General features: G+C 45.7%; 1 long non-coding RNA gene across 4 annotated transcripts; it reads right to left on the bottom strand.

The window, feature by feature from the left end:
• Window positions 1-7,050: 7,050 nt before the first annotated feature.
• On the bottom strand, window positions 7,051-22,615 carry LOC142601922 (uncharacterized). 4 transcript variants are annotated; one of them, XR_012835499.1, is made up of 5 exons: window positions 22,495-22,615; window positions 18,855-18,923; window positions 13,286-13,679; window positions 11,009-11,135; window positions 7,051-8,269 (listed from the first exon to the last, which is right to left on the bottom strand). It is a non-coding gene; the product is annotated as an uncharacterized LOC142601922 (long non-coding RNA). The 4 variants fall into 4 exon arrangements; XR_012835496.1 differs by having other exon boundaries at window positions 11,009-13,679; XR_012835498.1 differs by lacking the exon at window positions 18,855-18,923 and having other exon boundaries at window positions 13,643-13,679.
• Between the last annotated feature and the right edge of the window lie 503 nt (window positions 22,616-23,118).

The raw sequence follows: 23,118 nt of genomic DNA, 5'->3' as shown, positions 1-23,118 counted from the left end.
AATGGAATGAAATAAAAGCAGGAAACAAAACTCACATTAGTCCCCTTGTTTCAGAATGAGACTTTTACATTCAGCTGTTCCTTTGGGACAGTGCAGAAATCAAGGAAACAGAAAGCAGTTTGCAACCTTGGAGGAAACAAAAAAATCTATGATTACTGTATTTGCCTAGTAATCACCCTTTCATACCCCTCTACTCAAAACACAGGGCACAAAAACGGTTGGGTGGTAGAGGTGGCAGATTAGAAAAAAAGCAAGTGGGCAACTCATGGCAATGCTTTGAGGGTTTTTATTGCTTTGGGACCTGTAGAAACGATGCTGTCTGTCTCCCACCCCAAGGCAATCTTGTAATAGCTGCAAAGGCATGTGAAAAGTAGCTAATGAGGAGTCAGGGACTTCTGCATGTGTAATTGGAAGCTGGTGCAGATGAGCTCTTCGGAAGTATCCATCTTGTTATACACATGTCCAGAATGGTGCAGAGAGCTGAGCGCATCACACTTCAGGGTTGAATTGGTTTTGATGTCACGTGCTCAGGAGGCTTGACACAGCCTCCTAAAGAATGTATCTGGGTGGGTGCGTGGGTTTGGGTGAGGAATCATCAAGATGAATTCATAAAGGCTGTTGCTGGAAGCTGAAGATGTGCCTGAACAGCTCCAGACTCGGCTTTGGATGAAGATTGGGATTTTTGCTCTCTGGCTGACTGGCCTATGGCTACCTGAAGGCTGAAGGAACACATTAGGTCCTTACTTCCCCTTGAATTGCTTCAGGCTCATCTACTGGGCAGGATTGCTCCTAGTCAATAAAAATCTGTGGGTTTGCAGGACCAGCTGCAATGTGGTAGAAGAGGGAGCAAACCTTGTACACTGGAAGTGCTGAGGCACACTATCTTCCCTCTTCACTAGTTTTAGTAGTGCCCCTGGTGCTTTTCCAACCAGATCGGTTTCCAGACTGCAGGCGCCGTTCTCAGGCATCACAGGGCTATCCCAGCATCCGCAGCCCTTGGCACGCAGCCCTTGGCAGCTTGCTGGGGTGCCAGGCAGGGGGAGCGGGGAGAGAAGTGCAATGGGGCAGTTTGGCCTGGAGGCCCTGTTTGGGGACGTGGCCCGGTTACCAGTTTCTGATCATTGAATGCAGCCTCATAGAAAGTCGCAGTATAAACTTTTGCCATGGGTAACCTACTGTGCTCCTGCGCACTGTAAATGCCTCTTTTTAAGGGGAGGAGCACAATTTCTTGAGCTGAATTGAAACTGCATGGGGGTCTAGAAAAACAGACTGGCATTGTTTGAGCTGGGTCGTCTCAGATGTTATGGCAACCCTTTATGACCATGCGTAGTCGGCACAGCACTTGTGGAGTGGTGTTTCAAATGGCCCAGGAGGTGTTAGTCCAGTCTCAAAGTCAGCTACTGAAGGCAAAGCACCTATTCTTATGTCACATGGATTTTGTCTGAAGGTAGTTTTGTCTAGGAGAAGGGTAGGTCCTACCCTCCTCCACTGCAGGAAACCCTGGGCTGAGCATGGTGACTCAGTATATCACTAGAATAAGGGAGGTCTGGCCAAGAGGGAGAAAACTGCAGCTGTGATACACTTTGTTTCCAATCCAACATCCAGTCTGAGAAGTTGTTGATAATTTGAGGCTATATATTTTATTCTGAGTGAGAGAGCAGCAATTAGCAGACCAGGGAAGAACTGCCTTAGTAGTAGCTGAACTTCTCTGTTCTAACTTCAGACACCTACCCTGGAGGCATCTGAAACTCTTCTTGTAGTCAATGGGGGAAAAGAAGCACTTTGAGAGCACAATCTGTTTCACTGATTTTAGATGCCTGTCTCTGGATGAGATGGACCCTGGAAACATCCGTTTGTTTACAGTTAAGGACACCTTAGGGAGCACAGCCAGCTAGCACCAGCCTAAACATGAACATTGCAAAGGTCTAAAGCCAGGCAGGGGAATCAACCCTCGGCGTTTCACCTCCCGCACTTGGCTGGGCCATGCCCTGATCTCCTGCATGAGCTGCTCCCGGCACAGTGACAGCTGCCTGGGAAATAGGGCTCTAGCAGAGGATCTGTCACACCATAATCATAGGTGAGAAGCTGGGTTAAAAGGGAGGGAAATAGGAGAATAATGGAATAGCCATAAGGAATGGTGCTGGTTTAATGTTCCCTTTATTGGTTCCAAAAGAGTATGAGATAATGCTCTGATTTGCTACAGTGAAGGCTAAATAACATTGTGGTTTTTAATAGCTGTCTAGAAAGGGGATTCTTCCTCGGATGGGTGCAGGCAGCAGAATTTGTGCCTCTGAGCAGAGAAGCCATTTTCTTCTCCTTGCTATGCCCAGCCAGAGCTTGGGCATGCCATTGTACAAAAATATGAACCAGTGTGCAGGTCCTTGGTGGCTGGCTCCGATGGCTGCAGGGCTGTGCCAGTTTTCACCAAAGCAGGGAAATGACAGCTCCCTTGGCTGCCAGAGATCCCTCCAGCATCTCCTCTCTCCAAAGGTTTGCCTTTCCTCAATTCCACTCAGGTGTGGAGTATGTGACATTATGGGGCATTTCTGTGGCAAGTGGGGTAGTTTTCTGCCTCAGAAGAGGTTTTAGAGCAGGAATGATTGACATGGATACCCTGAATTCAGTTGCTGTTCATTTTGGCTGCTTAAATTGAATGTTTCTAGATACCCTGTAACTCTCATTTCTTCACCTGTGGATATCAGTGCTATCAGGAAAGCATTTGGATGCTAGAAATCAGGTACAAGACAGAAACTTTTATTGCCTCTGTCAAATTTCATTTCATGAATTTATGGATTATTTGGCAATATTTGAGTACTCAAACTGATTGAAATTTCTTTTATCTGCTAGGTGTTTACCTCTTTGAGGAATGCCTGCAGAGTGAGTAAAAACTCCCAGGTGTTAACCCGGACACCTGCTTGAGCCCCCACGCAGGGCAGCTGCAGTGCCCCCATTCCAGGCAGCTGCAGCATCACACCATGTGTGTTCCTGTGGGTGGGATTCCAGATGCCAACACTACCAAGTTACACTGGGAGCCTGGCAGGGTTTCTCTTGCGAGGGAAGAACAGGAGTTTTTAGAAGTTGAGGGTCTTTGAGAAAATGGAGAATTCTTATTTCAAGAGTGAGCACAGATGTATCATATGTGTACTGGTTAGTCATTTCAGTGCTGTTTGCTCTGACCTTACACCATTTTAGACCTGATCTGGCAGCATTTCAGCATCCTGAACTTAAAAGACATAAATACTCTTTCTGAAGTCCGTGGTTATTGCTAGGCTGTCCTCAGAGGGATGTTTCTACGCTAAGGAAGTGAACCTGAAAGCGCGTGGCTTTGGGCGTAGCCAGAGTGCAAGCAGTCTGGTGTGCCTGTGCTTGTCCAGGCAGACGAAAGCGTGGCATTACAAAGTGTGATCCAGCCTCAGTCATGCCAGGAGATGCATAGGTTGCCCCTCTGGACAGGAGGTGGGTAGATCACATGCTCTGCTCACCACTGCTCCCTTCACAGTCCATCAAAGGCTGGACAAGCATAGGCAATAGAACCACGCATGTTTAAGTGTGTTTTGGATGAAGAACTGCCTGCGATCAAGTCCTTTTGGATCAAGCTTGAGAGTGTTTGTTGAGCTGATTTGCATGCACCCCATAAACGTAGAAAATGAACCTCCACGACCAAAAGGCATTTTTGCCTGAAACCTGACTCTGAGTGAAAGGGAAGAGAAAAAAGTGAGCATATATGTAACTTCCTCCCTCTAGTCTAAAAATTGCACTGGCAAGCGTACAGTTGGCAAGAGACAGCAACGGATGTGACTATTTTTTGCATTCCTGTAAATTTAGTATGATTGGTCTAATTCAGGAGTTTACAAGCAGTTCCCTTGTTTGCATCAGATCTCAATATAGCACCTCATGCTTCTTTCCATTCCTGACTGCACTCCTTCAGTGCGTAGGCTATCTTCCTTCTTTCTCACTTTCCTCCAGCCATCCTGAAGTTGTTCGCCTGGCAAGTCAACATGAGGAAGATGTTTACTGTCTTTATAGCTGTTTTTCATGCAAGCTGGTATGTAGAAAGAATGAAGAGATCTGACCAAAGGAGTGACCAACGTACAACTCCATGGAGCACCAGTAAATGCATCATGAACTGCTGGCTCCGCCCAGTCTCACCTGGTTCAGTTCTGAAGTCACCAGGCTCCTGCTAAGTGCACCTGAAAGACCCATCAGTGCTGACACCGCCGTGCTTGGACACATCCAGCCATCTTCAGGGCTGGCACTGGGTCACACTGCATCAACTTGAAATGTGTGTGGTGCTTGGCACCTAACAGTATTGACAGTCAATTGGCCCTCTCTCTTCTGCCGAAATATCTGCAGGCCTAACTCTTGTCATTCTCTAGTTCTAACAAAGCAAGCAGAAAATACTCCCTTTCCCTTCTTTCTGATGCTGCTGGAGGTTTCAGGGCTAAGTTTCTGCTGCCTTCAGTCTTTCTTAAAAGAGGCTGGGTGTATGGAGGGCACGTTGTGTACTGAAAACTGGAGGTAGTGATAGTTTCATCTTCTCCCAGGACTTTGAGAGACTTTGGAGCTGGGCCCACATCTGGACATTCCAGTTTTCCGTAAAGTGCTGAGCATCAGATAGACATAGCTGCAAACCTGTGGGGAAATACAGCTTTGGATTCAGTTCTGGGCCAGAGTATGCAGGACATGGGCTTGTCTCAGTCCCAGATAGGTGCTTCCACTGTTTGCAGTTCCCTGTGAGCCACATGCAGTGAAACTCCTGCTTTCCCCCCTGCAGTGCCTGCTCTGTCTCTGGGCTTCCATGCAAAATTTGTCTCTAGTGAATCAGTTACAGGAGCTTGGGAAGGTTTTTGTAGCCAGATAATATGGTGAAATTGGCACAGATTGCAGGGAGAAGAAGCAGCCAAGAAAACCTGTAGATGGGACTTCAAGCGGGATACTAAATCAAATGAGTGAATTTATTTATGAAGGAAAGCATCACAATCATCATGGTATGTAAAACAGGCTTCAATTCTGAAGTTGTTGTAAAGGAAAGGGACGTTTGCAACTCTCAGTACAGAAAGGAAAGGGGCGGGAACTCCGTGTCATGGTTTGGATTTGAAGGCTCAGTCTAAATCTATTCATAACAGATATAAACTTTCTGAGGTTGAAACATCATTGTATTCCTGGGAGATGACAGGCTGCAGCCTCTTTCTTTACTTTCCATGTGCTTCTTAGGGCTTCCTAGAATGTGTTTTGTTATCCCTTGAGTGTGCTCTTGCCCTGCATTTATCAACATCATTGCAACCTTGAAGTTGCTACAGTTATCTTTGGTGGCACGTATAGACAGGAGCCAGAACTGCTGTTTGCTCCTGCTAAGCCCGGAGACACGGCTGGTGCAGCGTGTGATGTCAGAGGCACAGGCACACGCGAAAATGAGCTGACCCCTGAAACTCAGCGGGGCTGAGATTGGGGTGGGGGAGAACAGGGCAGAGGCACCAAATTCCGCTGTTGCTGAATGTTCCCGAGCTCACAGAATTATGCTGGTGTCAGTACTAATTAAGCTTTTTCAAGGCCAGTTTGAGCTTTGATTACCAGCTGACAGGTACGTACAATCCCCCTTCTGGGATCTGTAGCTCCCTGCAAATCATCAAACTGTCTTCAGTCAGCTTTGGACCAGAGGAGTTTTGCCAGAGACATCCTGCATCTGTTGCATCATATACAGTACATTAAAACCATCTTTATTGCTCTTTATAAAGAAACCACAGTTGTTAGAGAGTCCTGAATGCTCAGCCCTCATGTATCTTCTTGCCTGTGTAGTTATTTGCCCGTGTTACCCCCTGTTGCTTTGAGACATGGTAGTACATAAGGCAGCTAATCATTTAAAGCTATATTCATCCTTCCTCTTGGAAAGCAATAGTGGCAGATACATAATGACACACTGGATCCAGAGGGGGGTTGATTCAGGCCCATCTGTAATTTATCCAGTGGGAAATGCAGGGAGAATGTCTTTGTTCATTTGTCTTATTCAAACATGCCTATCTCAGCCTCTTGATGTCTGTGCGGTGATCGGGGAGGGAGGAGGGAGAAGAAATTAGAGAGGAACAAATTGATGACAGCCATCACGGAAGAGATGGAGTCCCCGTCAGTGCCCGACAGAGAGCTGCAGAGCCTGTCTCCTCGGAGAAGGGCCACAAGCTGAGGGCTCGCTGGGGACGTGGGTGGCTTGTGTTTCACACCCCTGAGCGAGACGGGAGGGAAGCGTGCGGCACGTGCTGGGAGACACGGCTGCTCTTCTTGTACGCTTGCCAGGATGTTTTAAGTGAATGTAAAGGGAAGGTTTCAAACCAGGTAGTTTATAACCCCCTAAGATGGGTATCAGTAGATATTCTTGTCAGATGTTCATGTCAGTGGTGACTTTCTTTTTCTTAATCTAGGAGTTTTTAAAGACAAATATAGCTATGCTAGTTCTTAGGATTTGCCCTTATTCAGGCAGTAATATGGGATTAATTACACCTTGCAGCATTTTGAGACTCTGTCAGGAAATGTAGTTGAGACTGTGCCTCTTGTTCAGAGGAGCAAACTCAACGAAGGGAGTTGGTTTTTAGAAAGGCTGCAGAGAGTCAGTGTTCAATTTTGCAGGCTAGAGCAAGGTTGGGCTATTACCATTACACTAGCGTTCAGTGAGCAGCAAGATCACCTGTGGAGAGCAAGACTTTACCATGACTGGCTGCATTTGAAGCAGGAATCAGGACATGGCTGAGGGATCCCTGTCCCACCTGCTGTCAGCCTGCTGCCCCAGCGCCAGCCCAGGGCAGAGTGGCCGTGCCGAGCCCCAGCACAGCGATTCCCACTCCTGTGGCTCCCCGTCCCTTGCTTTGTTTTCAAAATTACGTTCAATGCTTTGGCTAATTTCATTGTCATTTGCAAAGTATATGAAATATTCCTAGATATACCAGGTGCCATGTTTAACATGCAGCTTCATGTTTCAATGCTACAAAAACAGCAGTTCCACATCGGCAGAAGATGATGCATTGACAGCTACGAATTGAAATGTTTCAGCATTTTATTCCAAGGGAAATTCATGAACACTGTCTTTTCACTTCCAGTCAGACTAACATCTCAGTTTTAAAAGTGAAAATTTCTCACAAAGTGGAATTTTAGCTTTCCATCATCCAGGGCTGCCAGAAGCATTTCGCAAGCCCATTTATTTATACAAGTTATGAAAGCAGAAAGGTCACTTCTCTGTGTATCTCTCAAGCTTTAACAAAAACAAAAAGGTGCCCAGACATCACTGGAAGAACCATAAAACTTTGATAGACAGGCAGTGTTTCACTCTTAAACCTGGTCTCATGCCAAACCTTAATGTGAAAGCATGAGAATGGCAAGAAGGAATGGCATTATTAGGTATTTCCTGCATGGTCTGAAATCTCAGCATCTCCCCAAACTATGAAAGCGAGCAGACCATTCTTACTGTCTGAGACAAATAAAATGTTGGAGGAAAATGAATAAAAAATGGCATCTTGCAAATCAGATTGTTGAAATTCTATCTATTCTTAAATTCATATTTTCAACATAGCAAAATCTTAAAATATTTTCTTATCTTGGCAGTTTCAATTAAACATAGCTTTTAATCAGAGTCCATTCCATTTATCTGAAACAGGAAAGAAACTAAGCTCAGATTTTAGCCATTTGGAAAGAGAAGAAAACATAAAAACATTTTTCCTGACCATATCTGGTGGGTAGGCAGAACAAAAGACAAAACGTTGCTTCCTTGAGCTCCTGCGGTCACACAAGTTTTTAGAAACAGTCTGCTCTGATACCACAGAAATATCCTTTATATTTCTTTTTTTAATTTGATCCATAACCATCATTTTAATTGATGCAAGTAGGAAGTGTGTTGCAGCAGCTTGATTGGGATGAGAGTAGGTTCAAAAGCTTTTCTGCACAACCAGAATTTCTTATTTCTATTGAGCCTCCCCCAGAAAGAGAATTTTCCTCTGTAAGTCTTTATATCAGTGAGGAGTCACTTTCCAAAGCCTGGACGCTGTGTTCCAGCACACAAGGTTCAGAGCCACATCTGAGCATCTCAAAAGACCAGCAGCATTTGCATACAGAGGGAGAAGAGATTCAAGGAGTGAGTTCATCTCCATTGCTGGTGGAGATCAGAGGCCTTAAGTCTTGTACGTCAGTTTTCACAAGCTTAATTTTACTGTCTTTCTTGCGGTTATTCCTGATTTACAACAATAGGAGATTAAAATGAGGCTCAGGGAGGATAGCTTCCTGCTGAAATCTGCAAAGAGACCAGATCTTGCATTATTTCACATCAGAGTAAACGATTCCTTTGGACAAAAGAAACCCATGAAAGAGATAAATATCCATCCAAATGCTAAGACAGATGGGTTCCTTCAGAGCTTCCTTACTAATCAAATACATCAGTGCCCCCTTCAGTAATGTGACAGGCGATTTAATGTGGAATATATTTCATGGGGATTGGGGGAGAGGGTCCAGGACCAGCCCCCCGCGGATGGGGATGTCCATCCTGATGACCTGGAAGGCTGCTCCATGCCGATATTCTGTGCCAGGAGTTTTCCTTCCTCCCCATCATGTCCTGCCACAGCTGTACAGACAGACCGGGAGAGTGCAAGCAGCCGCTGCAGAGAGACCAAGTTAGCAGGAGAGAAAAGTTGTCAGGAGGCAGACATTTGCGGTTAAGACACAGGGAGGCTGGAAAGCTGGTACGTGCCATTTGCAGAGAAGCTTTATTTCTGAGAACAAATAGAAAAAAGGCATTTCAGGCCTTTGCAGAAAAAGCCAGAACAAGTGAACAGACCTTGGCAGTACAGTTCCCCCCCAGAACTGAACAATGGAAAGTAACAGAAGCCTCAGGGCATTATTAAGAATTAAAAATAACAGCTAGCAGAGCCAAACCTGGCACTTTCCTGGCACTTGGCATATGCAGCTCTGCAGGAGCCGGAGGTGCAGCGCTGCCTTGCAGACCTCCATGGGGCCCTGGGGCTGGTCAGGGCCCACCGCTGTGGAGGTGAGCCGTGGGAGGTGAGAGACATGGGACAGAAATTGTGTCAGCAAGTACAAGCCTGGGATAATAATTCATACTGATGGGCAAGAAGTGCGTTTCCCATCCTGTGCTTCCAAGATTTTTCTTCTGTTTCTCGTCAGGAAGGATTAGGGCTTGTTCGAGGCTTTTCAGTGAAAAACAATGCAAACGCAACTACCCATTCAATAAGTTCTGGACCAAGGTGGGAACTGCTTAGACCTAGTGTAAGCAAGGGGTTTGAGTCTGGATCACCTATGGCCCCAGAGAAGGCCTTACCTGCTGGCTGTCCTCAAGAAGGGGCACCTACCTTGATTTTGACCTTCTGAGGCATGAGAAACTCTTCCTGATTAAGCTTTTACCAAATCCTTCAGAAGGTTTAGCATACAGTGAATACATTTTTTCCTGGCAGAAAAAGCTTATGCAAGAAAATTCCTGCCCAACTATCATGACCTGATGAACTGCTAGAGCTGTCTAGAGTGGATGTTGACTCTGAAGGTGCTCATCCACACTGCCCCCCACATTCCCACACCACCGCCAGGTTGCCAGGGTCTATTTGCCCCCTGAAAAATCCATCAGACACCAATGAGGTCGTCTTCTGCATCTCCATAGCATCTTCTGCACCTTCGAGCTCTCTAACAGCTTTACCATGGTCCTCATTGCCTTCAGCCCTTGGAGTTTGGTACTTGTGGTCAAAAATACCCTGCCTCCTCCATCCTGCCACTGGAGCACATCCCACTTGGGTTCTCCTGCTGCCATCCCCCAGCACTGGGTGCTGCCTGCCAGCCCCTCTGCGCCCCCCCGGGACGCCTCCGCGAGCACCCAGTTGCCCAACAAAAGGGGCCGTCGTGTGACAGGCACTGAGATGCTTCAGCTGACAGACTGACTGTCATCTGGATCTACTTTGTTCAGGAAAACCACTTAGTTTACAAATATTTGTATTTAAATGCTTCTCTGCCCACTTAATTCAAGCCTGTGCTGCAGAAAAAAAAGGAAAGCTTCCTTAGAGAAAAGCAAAACACAAAGCCGAGGCGGAGGGAACTGCTCGTTCGCTAATGCCACATTTTCCACAATGGAAATAATTGTCTCTCTTCATGTTTGACAGTAATCTGCAGTCCCAAAATAAACAGGGCTCCTCTTAATTTTGCTTCAGGGTGTTTCCCATCTGTCAAAGGGGAGCAGGAGATTGCAGCCAGCTATGGCAGAGGTGCAGCGTGCTCAGCTTTGTGCTCCTCACTCTCACCTCAAAGGATTCCAGCAGCAAAGGGTTAAAATCTTTTGTTGGCCATCAGGGTAGACACAGGGGTACCTGTTGCTCCCTCATTAGTCAGCAGAAAGCCAGGACTGGCAAGGGAAGAAATAGGCTTGTCAGAATTGGTGTAATGGATTGCCTGTATATGAGTCTCAGAGCCAGAAGGAAAGGGAGTGTTTCACACCAGAACTCAGACACATGCGTGGCATCTCGGAGAACCAAGGTATGCAAAGCAAAATTGTCCAAGGTTCACCAATTCTATGCCTAATTTTGTCTCCTTTACTGATACTTATTTGCAGAAACAGCAAATTCACGCCAGTATTTTGAGGGAACTATTTTTGTGCAAGCTGAAATCAGAATTCCATATTTAATAAAATATCTGCACCTGGAATACTTCATACAGAGACTAGTGCTGGGAAAATCCTGAAGAAATGCTGAGTGCCTCTGAGCAATGAGTTACTGAGCAGGTCCGGTACAACCTGGCAGTCAACACAGTTGGCTGTGTGGGATAACCCACCCCTTCTTCTGCAGGACAGGCTGAGAGGAGTTCTGGGAGCTGACTGAAGGGTTGAAAAAGAGTATACCTTGCTTACTAGTTGATTTTACTTCCATAAACATGAATGCAATTTTTCTAACTCTTGTCCAAATTTAAGTATTATATCACTGTGGGCGCAATGCAAAGGACGACAGAAGCAGCATGAGATGAAGTATTGCTTTCTGCTTACAGCAGAGGCCCAAGCCTTGGGACAGATGATCATCCTACCTTCAGTAGGAAAACATGTTTGGGCATCACGTAACCCGAAGAATCTCCCCAGCACGCAAACTGCAACTTGTCTCTCTCTCAAGTTGTGGCTGCGTATTAGAAAGGAGAAAAACCAGTAAGCTTGGGATAGAAGCAAGGTCCTCTGAAAGAGCAATATAGGCTGTAACGCAACGTAATCTACACATACAAAGACTGTGTGGTGCTTCAACATAGTGGCTGACCGAAGGTTCAGCTACCCTGCCACCCTCTGATACCTGCATAGCAGGTGCCTAGGAAAGGGTGAACAAGGCAGATTTTAAGCACATATTCCCAGACTTCCAGCAATTTAATATCATTGTGTTTAACAGCTGTAGATGATTTTTTTCCCCTCAATTTACCCTTCTAGTAAGTACATTATTTACATCCAGACATCCTGTGACAAGGAATTCCATGGCTTAACTCTAGGCTGGATGAAGAAGTATCTCTTGGTGTTTCAAGTCTGCCACTAGCTGGTTTTGTCTAAGTCTCTTCCATTCCAGGAGTAGAAGATTTGGTGACTAACCCAGGCCAACTATTATTGTGTAAGCCCTTGTCCTGTGTTTCCTCAGGCTTCTCTTTACAGGCAATGGAGGATACAACATTTCATAGCTGGGTCTGTAGCTGACTCATCTGATGGGAAGCCACGGGACCCTAACTTAGTACGTGCACACACCTTTCTGGCCTACATGCACTCTAATTTTGTTTCTTCTCATTGTTTGTTTTCTCATTCTGAATTAAAAGTATTTTGAACAGAAAGTAAATGATTGCACTTTCTATGATGTGAAGAATAATAAGTTAATAAGTTACCATCTCTTTCTCTGTTTGGCTTTTTTTTTTTGGAGGTTGGTGACAAGATTGGTTTGGTGAAAGAACTGTAACTCCATGTAATGGTACTTCTCTCCTCAAGATGAACCAGTTCTAAGACTGAAGACTGATATTTGCCTGTGGTCAAAGCTTGGCTTTTACCAGACAAGCTGTCAGGGGATACACAGCAGGCAGAAGGAAATAATCATGTTGTCCCAAAGGGATCCTTAACACATGGAGGCTCAGACAAGGAGATCAGGTTTTGGGAATAATGACTGGAAGAATGCTGGCAGGGAAGGGGATGCAGACATCTGCACCATGTGGCTGACAGACCAGAGACAATTCAGGTCCAGAAAAGAGCAAAAATTTCACTATAAAGCTTAAAATAAAATCTGTGAAGGAAGGGAAAGGATTCCACTGTCAGGCTCTCTGGGGATCTTTACAAGTGAGCACTCAAGACCGTTCCAGATTTTGAGCTGCTCTTTGATATCTGGTGTAAAACTAAAGCCACCCAACTCTTTCAGAAAGCATTAGGAAAAGAGGTCCAAAGAGCTGGCATCTATTTCCCAAATGCATCAGGACTGTGTCAACTGGAAAGCAACCTTGTGCCTTCTGAGAAGAGGAAACCTCCTGTAAGAGTCTGGTTTTGTGACAGTCTTGCACCATTGGACTCAAACTTCTGGGGAGAGGTAGGAGCAGCCTGCAGCTATGGAGGGGCCTTGTAATATCAGCAAAAGTCAGAGAAAATGGTTAGCTTCCTGAAGGCTCAGTGCTTCCTTTCTTCTACAAAAAGAAGAAATCACCAAAGACAAAAAGGATCTTCAGCTCAAACAAGGGAGACCTGCAGATAAGCAACATCCCAGAGATCTGCTGGAGGGTGCACATTTTTGAATCCAGCCAGGAAACTGGTAATTTTGTGCCACTTTTGATTCCCTCCTTCTCTGTGGGCTTCAGAAGTGCTGGACTGTGAAATGCTACGGATGGGTATCACCACAGGATGAGATGCTCAGCAGTAAGGGGGAAGCCCAGAGGAGCCTTGTAGCTTCAGACACAATTTCTTCCTAAAAAGTTTGTCTCAATTCAGAGTCCAAGTTAGAAAAAGGAGGTGGGCAAGAAACAGAAAATGAATAAGATAAGGATTCTGGATCACAATTTACCCATCCTTAGGGACAGCTGTTAGTTAACACTAGTGATGACCTCAGTGTTGTAATAAATACTGAAGCAGCTTCCTGCAGGGGGAACAGACTGCCTGCAGTTATGACAGGAGCCTTAATAGTGCCATCACAGAGCTGCAATTACAGCCGATCTGAAAACATGGGAGCTTTTTCACACTAAAAACGTAAATATTTAATCTGAACTATTTGTTACATTGAAAATGTTTATCTTTTTCTGTTTTATGTATATGTCATTGACTTACCTAATGGGAGCTGCAGTGACAGTTCTTCTTGCCCACGCTCAACTCTACAGATGAGATGCTGGGATAAGACTACAGATCCCATGATGCCCATATAGCAATATGTGATGGTGAGTAACTGAAAACATTGGATCTTAAAAGTGAAGAGTGACTTATGATAGCTGGTTAAAGTTTCTATTGCGCTTCTTTTTTTGAGACAAAATACCTTATTTTTGGCTGAAAACACTAAACTTCATTTTTTCAGGCATTTTCCTTTCTAAAGGAAGTTTGAAAGTGTCCAGAAAAGCACAGGCAATATTTTTAAGGACAGCTAGTATTTGTTAGGAAATAAATTAATATAAGGAAGAAAGGAATGCTTACAAACACAGAAGCCCTTATGCAGGCAAGCACACATTTTCTGCACCAAAAAAAAAAAAAAAAATCCCAATTTGAGCAATGTTATATTTTGGCAATTGTAATTATAATGGCCTGCAGCCTTTGACTTTCCCTTCATGGAGCCTTCGCTGTTAATGCAGAACTGATTTAGGGACTGGAGTCCCTAACAGCAGCTGTTTTTATTAAGTCTTGTTTCCAGCAGTAAGAAAATGAGGCAAATGACCAGGTAGCCCAAGACACGCAGGAAGCAGCCCCTCAATCCATGGCTAGAGCATGGAGAACGGTAACTCAGGTCAGCTTATGGGGGAACAGGAATATAGATAATGTCTTGGTTTCCCAAAGTCAAATGGATGCAGGCGACCTGGGCTTCATAAGACAGAATTGACGGAAGTGTCTGGTGTCCCCCTGACTTTGGAGCCTTCTGAGATCATATTGGTCCTTGGTGCTGGGGAAGGTCACGATCACGAGAGTCCTGCCTCACCCACTATGCTGCTAGTGCAGGAACACATGGCAGTGGGGAATGACAGTCGCACCATGCCTTCTGTGATTTGCCCTTCCCTCTCTGCTTTTGCTTTCTCTCCCCGCATGCTGCGAGCCCTCTTTGGCAGCATGGGAGTTTCCGTGCTGGTGCCACGCAGTCGGCAGAGGAAGGAAGATGAACTGAGTATGGATCGTAGGTGGCTGCCCTCTTTGCAGTTTGACCCGAGTCGTTAGTGCCAAGCTCTGCCACTGACCGACGCTGGGAGCCTGTGAGCACTCTGGCCTTGGGATCTGTCATGCCCATCCCTCTCAGATAATCTGGTTGCTGACATTTTCTCACTGGGGCTCAGGAAAAGGAGGTTTCCATACCCTCCTGGGCTGAAGCATTTCAGACTTTAATGACTCAAGTCTGTGGAACAGAAGCAATAAAGATGTGGGAGAGAAGGAGGGGAAGCAAACTCTCTCTCAAAGGTACCAAAGTGTGTAACACCTCATAAAGCAGTGGGAACTGGAGCTCGGAAAGTTATTGGAATCAAGACTTTCATCTCCTGTCAATAAAGCGTTATCAGCACCGAGCCCAATTTTCGGCTCTTAATTCCAGATGTGCACATTGGAACTTCATGCCTCTTCTCATGCCGAAACCTGCAGCTAAGTTCAGGCCCAAGGGCAGATGGAAGGCAAACTAGAAAACAGACAAGTTCCTTCCACTTCTGTTCAAAATACAGGAGTGTTAGAGTATGCGCAAGATTTAATCCCCACTTTCCTGTGTTCCAGTCAGGAGGAAAGGCTGTGACGTTGTAATGTTCCCTTGATGAGACTGAAGAACATAACTGAAATAGTAGGAAAGACCATGAGCTGTGGATTCTCTGAGGCCTAGAAAAAGAGCAGCCATTCAATTTCCTTCATAATCTGAAGCCTTTCACTTGGAAAAACTATTTGGACAAAGGCATCTGGCTACGTCTTTTCTCCAAAGGGATCATAGTATGGACAGAAATTAAAACATACATTCACATAATATTGTGCCATAGTCCAGAAGAGACAACAACTTACAGTCTTTACTGCCGTCCTCCATTGCCTGTTGGTGGAAACAGAGCTATGCCAGCTAGAAATGTGTCCTGCTCTTCCCTGCCAATCTCAGCCTGCATCTCAGTCCTGAGAAGCCAAATGTCACAAAACTTAATGAGTGAGTTGAAAGCTTTATACCAGAAGAAGGTGAACATTGCCACCATTGGAGTACAGATGAGGACCATGAGGCCAAGAATGGGCTGGTACTGTTCAGTCAAGGTGCTGGAGGTAATATCTAATCCCCATTGCCTTTGAAAGTAGACAATTTACTTAACTGTCTGACTTCATTCACCAGTATTTGACTATGCTGTTCCATGAGGGTTAGCTGAGAGTTCCTCTCACAGCAGCAAAAAGGGCACCTCACCTGCTCATGTCCTTCCTTACTTTATAGAGAGGATGTTGAGACATGTGCAAGTAAGGTGGAAGCCACATGATGGTTGAGTTCATTGATAATAATAAGAATGTGCAACTTAGGTGTCTTCACTGGGCAGTTACAAAACACCCCCGTTGCCTGTGCCTCAGGAGACCTTAGGGCACACTTTGGCTCTCCATCGATTACGCTTTGAGATCTGTGTTTGAAGTCACGACAAAAGCAGGCAAAATCACAGCAGGCCAAGGGTAAGAGTTGCACCAGGCACTTCTGGCAGCCACTTTACACAGTAAAATAATTAAATATAGTGGCTTTTGGAGTAGATGAAAGAGTAGTGCTCTTTTTTTTTTTTTTTTTTTAAATTTCAACTATTTATTTGCCAAGGAACAATCAGAGAACAGGCAGTTCCCTTCAGCAGACAGCCGTACTTTTTGGAACCGAGTGCACAGGGATTTGGAGATATTCCTGTACAAAATCCATGGTAAATTCTCTGGGAATAGGGAATACAGAAGAAAAAAGGCAAAAGGAGAAAGGATAAGGAAGAGAAAAGGACAGAGAAATCCCTCTTGTGAGTTGCAGTAAGTCTTCGTGTTCAAAGTGAAAGCGATAGAAACACTAAACATTTTATAGTGCAGCTTCATTTGTTTAGGCTTCCCTATTGAGCATTAAATTTTATGGCACTTTAAAGAGTGCTTGATAGTTTTGTAAAGCCCTGCATTAAACACACACGTACACACACACGTGCATGCGCACATGCACACGCACACAGACAGAGCTTTAACAACCTCAGCATCTTGTAGTGGCCCAATACATTCTAATTTTACACTGTGAACTTAATGCAAAGCATCAGCAAAAACCTTGCTAGGAGAGAAACGTTTGATGTCAAAAAGGAGAGAGGAGCAGAGGGAGAGGGTTCAGGAGGAAGCAAACAAGGGCCAACAGAGCCCACTCTAGCCCTGTCCCCAGGCACTCTCATCAGCAAAGTGGCCAGCCCTGTGTGCAATATCCAGAGGAGATGTTTGTCTTCTCCAGAGGAGTTGTCACCACATGGGATGTGCCTCGTAGTCAGCTCTCCCTACCCAAACAGACATTTGCACTGGTTTGCAGTGAGCAGAGTAGAAGGTATAGTTGCATAGCAAAGTACAGGGCGCACAATGGGCACCAAGTGGGGAGCACGCTCTGTTGCCAGGCTGTCAGATGGATGAACATATTATCTGGGCACCAAGGAGACTCCCAAGAGTTGGCCTGGCTTCCCCTGCACCCAGATGTGTTTGGCTTTGGTAGAAGGAACTGACGCCTCTCAAAGGATTTCCTTTCGTGTTCCCTGCACCACACAGCCTCCATACCTTCTGCCAAAGCTGTGATGGACTTTTCACGTGATGAGACAGAATAATGAGGTAGGTCTTAAGCAGGTCTGAGACTCCAAAAGCTTCAAGGAAACGCTGGAGGCACTGAAGGACTGTGCTTCCTTGGAAACACCTAATCCCCTTCAGATGAGAATCTTTAACCCGTGTGACCCCAGAGCCGTGAATCACCCAGCAAAGGCCTGACCCTCAGCATGCTTTGCTGTCAGTTTAGCAGTGGAAGAAGGGCTTTCTTTATGGTTTTCACTCAGGCACACTCTGTCTGCTTAGGACTTCAGAGAGAGATCATTTATCAACAACTTTTTCTACCCCAACCTCTCTCTATGACACCCCAAGCTCCACACTGTGACAAGAAGGCGAATGTCGAGCTGTGGATACAGACGATGCCATATTACCAAACACGAGGTGTTTCTTGAACTCCTTTAGTTCCCCCAGCAAGCTCTGGCAGATGGGAAGCTGTTGGTCAAAGGAAGCAGAGCTGCTCTTCTCACACTCACTGGGCTGCAGCACTGTGTGAGGGCAGCAGAGAGGGGTGCTAATGGCATGTGAGGGGCATCTCCATCAGCATCTCAGGAAGGGCTGAGAGGCAGGAGCAAGAGCTGAGGGCATACAAGAGTGTATGGTTTTGAACTGTTTGAGAAAGTAGCCCTGGACCACCAAATAACTGCCTGACACCGAGACTTCCCTTGGGGGTTTTGAGGGGGCATTTTGATGCCACTGATTGCAAACACAGCCCTTGCTGAATCTCCCTCTCAGAGTGGCATAGCAGTTCTTGAACTTATTGGGCTGCTAGCATAATTCTGCTTCCATCTAGTCTACTTCTAAGTCCATTTAAAACCCGTTTGCTTCATGCCACCTCTAGTTGAGTAGCTGGGATATACAGCCCTATATGAGACAAACATGAGGTGGGAAAGGCATTTCTGAGACTTCTCTTACAGAGCTGAAAATAATTGAGAGAGAATAAATATGTTATCCCATCAGGACCTGGATTTTAGTTGTTTTTTTCTTTTTTTTTTTTTTTTTTCCTTTTTGGGTTATTTTAAAAGCAACTCTTCATTAAAATGAGTATCCATGGGCTATTGTAGAGATTCTTGTTACATCCTGAGGGGCTTTGATCTTGCAAACACAAGGAATCCAATGAAAGATGACTTCATGCAATTGTATCTAGCCTAGGTTTGCAATCTAAAAAAAGAAAAGACATGCTGCTCTTACCAGAACTGGCTTTTTGTTCATTGATGGTGATGTTGTGAAAACACTGAATGCCTTTGAGAACTGTTTGCGTTCTCTGCTTTATCTACTGCTTTACATGTTTTTAAGAAAAAGAGCATGAAGACTTATCTGCTGTGAGAACCAGGTGGTTTTCCTGGATCTAGCTGCAAGTTAGAGTTGCCTCTGACTTGCAGCTTAAAAACTGGCGCTTCACAAGATTTATTTTTGTCCCCTGCACTGGCTACCCTGCAATTCAAAGACCATCGTGTACAGATACAGCTGTTATCTTCAGTGTAGCTTCCCCAGCCCCAGTGGCAGAGAAGAATCAACAGTAGAGCCTTATACACCTGCTGTGCAAGACCATGGAGGACTCTCTTATCTACCTGTCCTGGTGGTAGCCCGCCTTGAAGCCTAAGACCTGGGAGGTAACTAATGGTGTAGAAAGCTACACCAGAGCTGTAGCAGATAGGCTGCAAACATGTTCCATGCACTGCCATATGGACATCTTATGATGTAACAAGAGGTGGGACAGAGGACAGCATAGAATTAAATTTGGAGCAAGCTTTTTTTTCTTCTTTTACTTCCCGAGTAATAAACCCACTTTGCTGAGATCATAGGTTGACCTTCTAACATAGATCAATGCTCAGCTGCATTATAACTTCTCGCTACTTCATTCCTCCATCATAATATCCACCACCAAGCACCTCACCTGGCCAATCCAAGCCCAGAGGCCAGGCTCTTTGTCCCTCATGTAGTCAAGGGATAGAGACAGGATCCTCTGAAAGGCAACCAGATCATTACAGTGAAGTTTCATCTCTGTATCGCACTCGGCCAAGACACCAGCTGCTCTTCAAATCTGTCACCAGAGATCACTTGGGTTTTTAACAAAACTGTCAACAGTGAAGTCACTGAGTTTTTTTTTCAATCCCAAACATGTCTTAAGGAGAAGACCTCAAAAGCTCTGTGATGGTCAGGTCCCCTAGAAGCCGGGTGCTTTAGGCAAGGACAGTCAAGGGACTTGCAAATTAAGTCCCTTGATTGTCCTTACAATTTAAGAAGCTAAAGATGGGATTTAAATAGTGGAGAAGATGGGTTATATAGATTGGGAACATGCCTGTGCTGTATTTTATAAGCATTTGTGATATTTAGGGGAAGTTTCCAACAGCACAGTAAGAGTGCTTAATACCTACTTTCTTCTAGTAAGTCAATTGTCTTTGTTTTCAATTGTGTAGGTTAAACACTAACATGCCTGAATTTTCCATTAAAAGTTGTATTTTGAGCATGCTGAAAGACACAGATCTCATGCAGCGATACTGCATGAGATGTCATGCTGCTGTCACACAGTGCGGGAATGCGTCTCGTCAGCCTTGCCTCTTGCAGTAGGAGTTGGACCTCAATTGGCACTGGTGTGCTGGCTGGCTCCTAACCCTGGAGCAGAGCAGATTTCAAAACCAGGACCAAGAAAGCCAGGACCAAGACTTGGGATATGAGCAAGGAGAAATTAAGCCAAGCTAAGGCTTTAGCCCTGGGGTCTAACTCTGGTGCAAGACATGGTGTGACTGTACCGACAGACATGAATCAATTCGGCCTCACCAAGCAAGCAGCCCGAGCTCATGTCCGTGCTGCATTGCAAAGGGAAGGCACATATCCTGTCTCAGTCCTGGCTCCCACAGCGAGCCAACAGCAAAGCCAGGAGCAGAATCACGGTTCTCACAAATCCCACTCAGCTGCTCCCCTCCTAAACCGGTCCTTTATTGTCTTTGGGAACCCACCAGCAGGCAACAAATTATGCAGATAGGGAAGCTTTTAAAAACAGGCTTCTAATTATTCAGGTGCCTGGTCAAAAGCCCCACACTTTTACTTGTGGTAAAAATGACTCGTCTTTTTCTTGGGGCCCTCTCCCTTCCTCCTTCTTCTATTTTTATTTCTTAGTCTTTCTGTCTTTCCTGAGAAAGAGAACTGGCTGTTTAAACATCATTAAAGCCAACTACTTTTCACAAAATATATGCTTGCAGGCATAACCCCATTGCACAGGGGACAAATACATCCTAGTCCCAGAGCTGTCATCACAACCATATGCTTTGTACTGTGTCTCTGAATGGATTCGTCCCAAGGTGAATACGGTAATGCTTTAAAGTAGTGTATTTGTTAAGTATTCTGTCAGGAGTGTAAATCAGAACAGGACAGAGTCATTTCTGCTGGGCAGGCAGGATCCTAGAAGGATCCTAGAGCCTCATGAATGGCAGTCATGGGGACTGAACTTCACACCACATCCCCTCCTTGGTGGTGAGGAGGAGCTCAGGACCAGCTCATGGGAAATGTTCCCAAACTAGCGCTCACGAGCCATCCCAGGGCCATGAATCCAGACATGCAAACAGAAGTAAGGGCTGCAATCCCACTAGTGAGGGTAGAAATGAAAAAAAAAAAGCCTGTGGATCAGTAGCATAATATGTTTTCTAGGTAGGTCACTCGAGGCAGCCTTGCACCAATTTAGTTATCACTGGAGGGACAGTATCTACTTCTTGTGAGCTTGTGCTGCTTCTGGGAACCGTGACAGCATAGGCACCCAAATATTTCACATCTGCAAAAGCCAGTCTGTGCCTACACTGCACCACATCGTCTAAAGTTCGGGATGTGGCAGTTGGGCACGTACCAGAAAGAAGCAGCCACAGAGTCTGAACTCTCCCCAAGTTTGGGAGTACTCAGATCCCTGCGTTTGCTTCAGTTTCCTCTCTGGCTTCGGCTGGGAATGTTTGTGCCAGCAGCCTAGAGAAGAAAATGAAGTCCATTGCACACAGATGCTTGGCCAGCTCTCAGTAATGAAACACGTCTTTATCGTCCACAATTTTTGATTTAAGGAAAGGGGCAAAACTGCCCACAGTTTGCAGAGAAAATAAAATATATAAAAAAAGAAGCAAGCCTCAATGCTTAGGTTGTGAAACGCAGCTTCCTCGGGACAATAAAGACGTGTTTCATTATGGAAAGTGGCCGACCATCTGTGTGTGTTTGACTCGTATCCCTCAGATCTGGGAAGTAACAAGGCCAGTTTTACACTCACTTTGCTGACTGTAACTGCGCTGACGTGTCTGACTTTGTAAACATTGCCAGCATTTTTGGAGTGAAGACCACATGCCTCTCGCTCCTCTGGGCATGCTCCTCCCGTGGGGTGCGGGAGAGCCCTCCCGCTTCCCCTCCGGCAGGCAGAGACGTTCGGCACACCGCCTGTCTGTTATGTGTTGCTCTGAAGGGCTCTTTTCTGTGTGACCAGCAGCCTCTAGCATGGCTGAAATTATCTCAGAGCAGCAACACTCATGCTGTTTGAAGGGCGTAGCATGACACGCTACCTCGGGCTGAAGTAATGCTAGGCAGACCACACTTTGTGGTAAAATCCTGCAGTGGCTCTGTGCACGCTGCTCCGCTATTTGCTCTGCTCCAGCTGATTTTCAAGCAAGGGAGAGCTACTGGATGGATACAACTGGAGCTGGATGCTTCCCATCTGTATGTAGTGTATGGTAATGGCAGTGAAGGTGCCCATACGGCCCCTGGTCCACCAGCACTGCCCCAAAGCTGCCCAAAGTTACCCAGTCATTGTCTGGCCCTTGCCTTCCCTTCTGACACTGCCCGCGTGGCTCCTGCTTGTGGTGAGGCTTTTTGAGCTGTGCATGCTTCTGCCTGTACCCCTGGGCAACCCTGTGCTGGATTGCTTGTGCCAAGGAATAGAGAAAAAGGGCTATTCAACACGGGCAAAGATGGTTCTACAATCTCGGAGGTAGCTTTTTCATATCGGTCACTGTGCCCGACCCCTGGGGACTTGATGGAGAGGGCACTGTGGGGGAACCACCGCCCCCACCATCATCTCCAGCCTGTGCCATGGGTGGTTGTGCTGCCGCTTGTGCCTTCCCCCCAGCTAACACAGGCTGCGTCCACCTCTGGCATCCAGCCCTCAACATACAACAGCCATGCGGTAGTTGTATGTGCTGTTGCAGAAAAGGGCAGGGTGGTGCTACAGGAGGCTGCTCTGGGAAAGGTGGGAAGGGTGCTTTGTGTGGGAAGAGTGGGATGGAGCAGAACGTGAGATGTCCTGGGGTTTGGGGTAAGGTTCTTCATGACATAGAAGGTTTCACCTCTCATATCTCATTTGTTGAAGGCCAAACTGTCATGCAGATCTTTGGCTTTTACATTTTAAACACATCCTTTTATGTTTCTGACTCACTGTGCAGTCTATCTGTCCATCTATCTCTGAGGCTTCCTAAGGCTATCCAAGTACCAAGGCTGCCACTGGTTAGGAAAAAATCCCCTCCAATTTCAGGAGAGACAGAGCTCTGGGAAGAGTAACAGTTGATACCTACCCAACATGATTGAAGATGTACCAAAATCTACTCAGGCTGCTCCAAAATCCATCAAAGACAGCATAAAGACTCCAGCTGTGACCACCAGCCCTTGGATCAGGTCCTAACTGAAGCCATGTGAACTATCTGTGGACAGAAGAAACACAGCACTAAGTGCACGATGTGGCAAAGATATGACATTTCGCAAACAGCAGGCAAACTGATTTTAAAAAGCAAGAAGGAAAGAAGGAAAGAAGGAAAGAAAGAAAGAAAGAGCGGCTAGAAGAGCAGAACAGTGCAGGTTTCTTCCATGTCTGTTCTGTACAGCTCAGAAAGGGTAATACAGTACCAGGAGCCCTCATTTCTAAACATGACACAAGGAGCTGGAATTGGTGTTTACACAGTCATTTTAGGGAAGGAAGACAGTTTAATTTCAACAGCACCCCACCTACACGTGTGCCTGGATATCATTATTGGCAGGTGCATGTAATCACAAAAACACCAATCAAATAATAAAAAACATTAAGTTTCAGCTCAAGATCAAAAGAATGAACCAAAACCTCTACCCTGGCTCAGCCTGATGTGTCAGCCATATGCCTCAGTACCTATAGCTTCAAGATTACTCATTCCTCCAAGGCACATATG

The sequence above is a fragment of the Balearica regulorum genome, chromosome 5 (assembly GCF_011004875.1).
Source record: "Balearica regulorum gibbericeps isolate bBalReg1 chromosome 5, bBalReg1.pri, whole genome shotgun sequence".
NCBI lineage: Eukaryota > Metazoa > Chordata > Aves > Gruiformes > Gruidae > Balearica > Balearica regulorum.
Note: the sequence above shows the minus strand (reverse complement) of the source record. Positions and strands in the feature narration are given on the sequence as shown.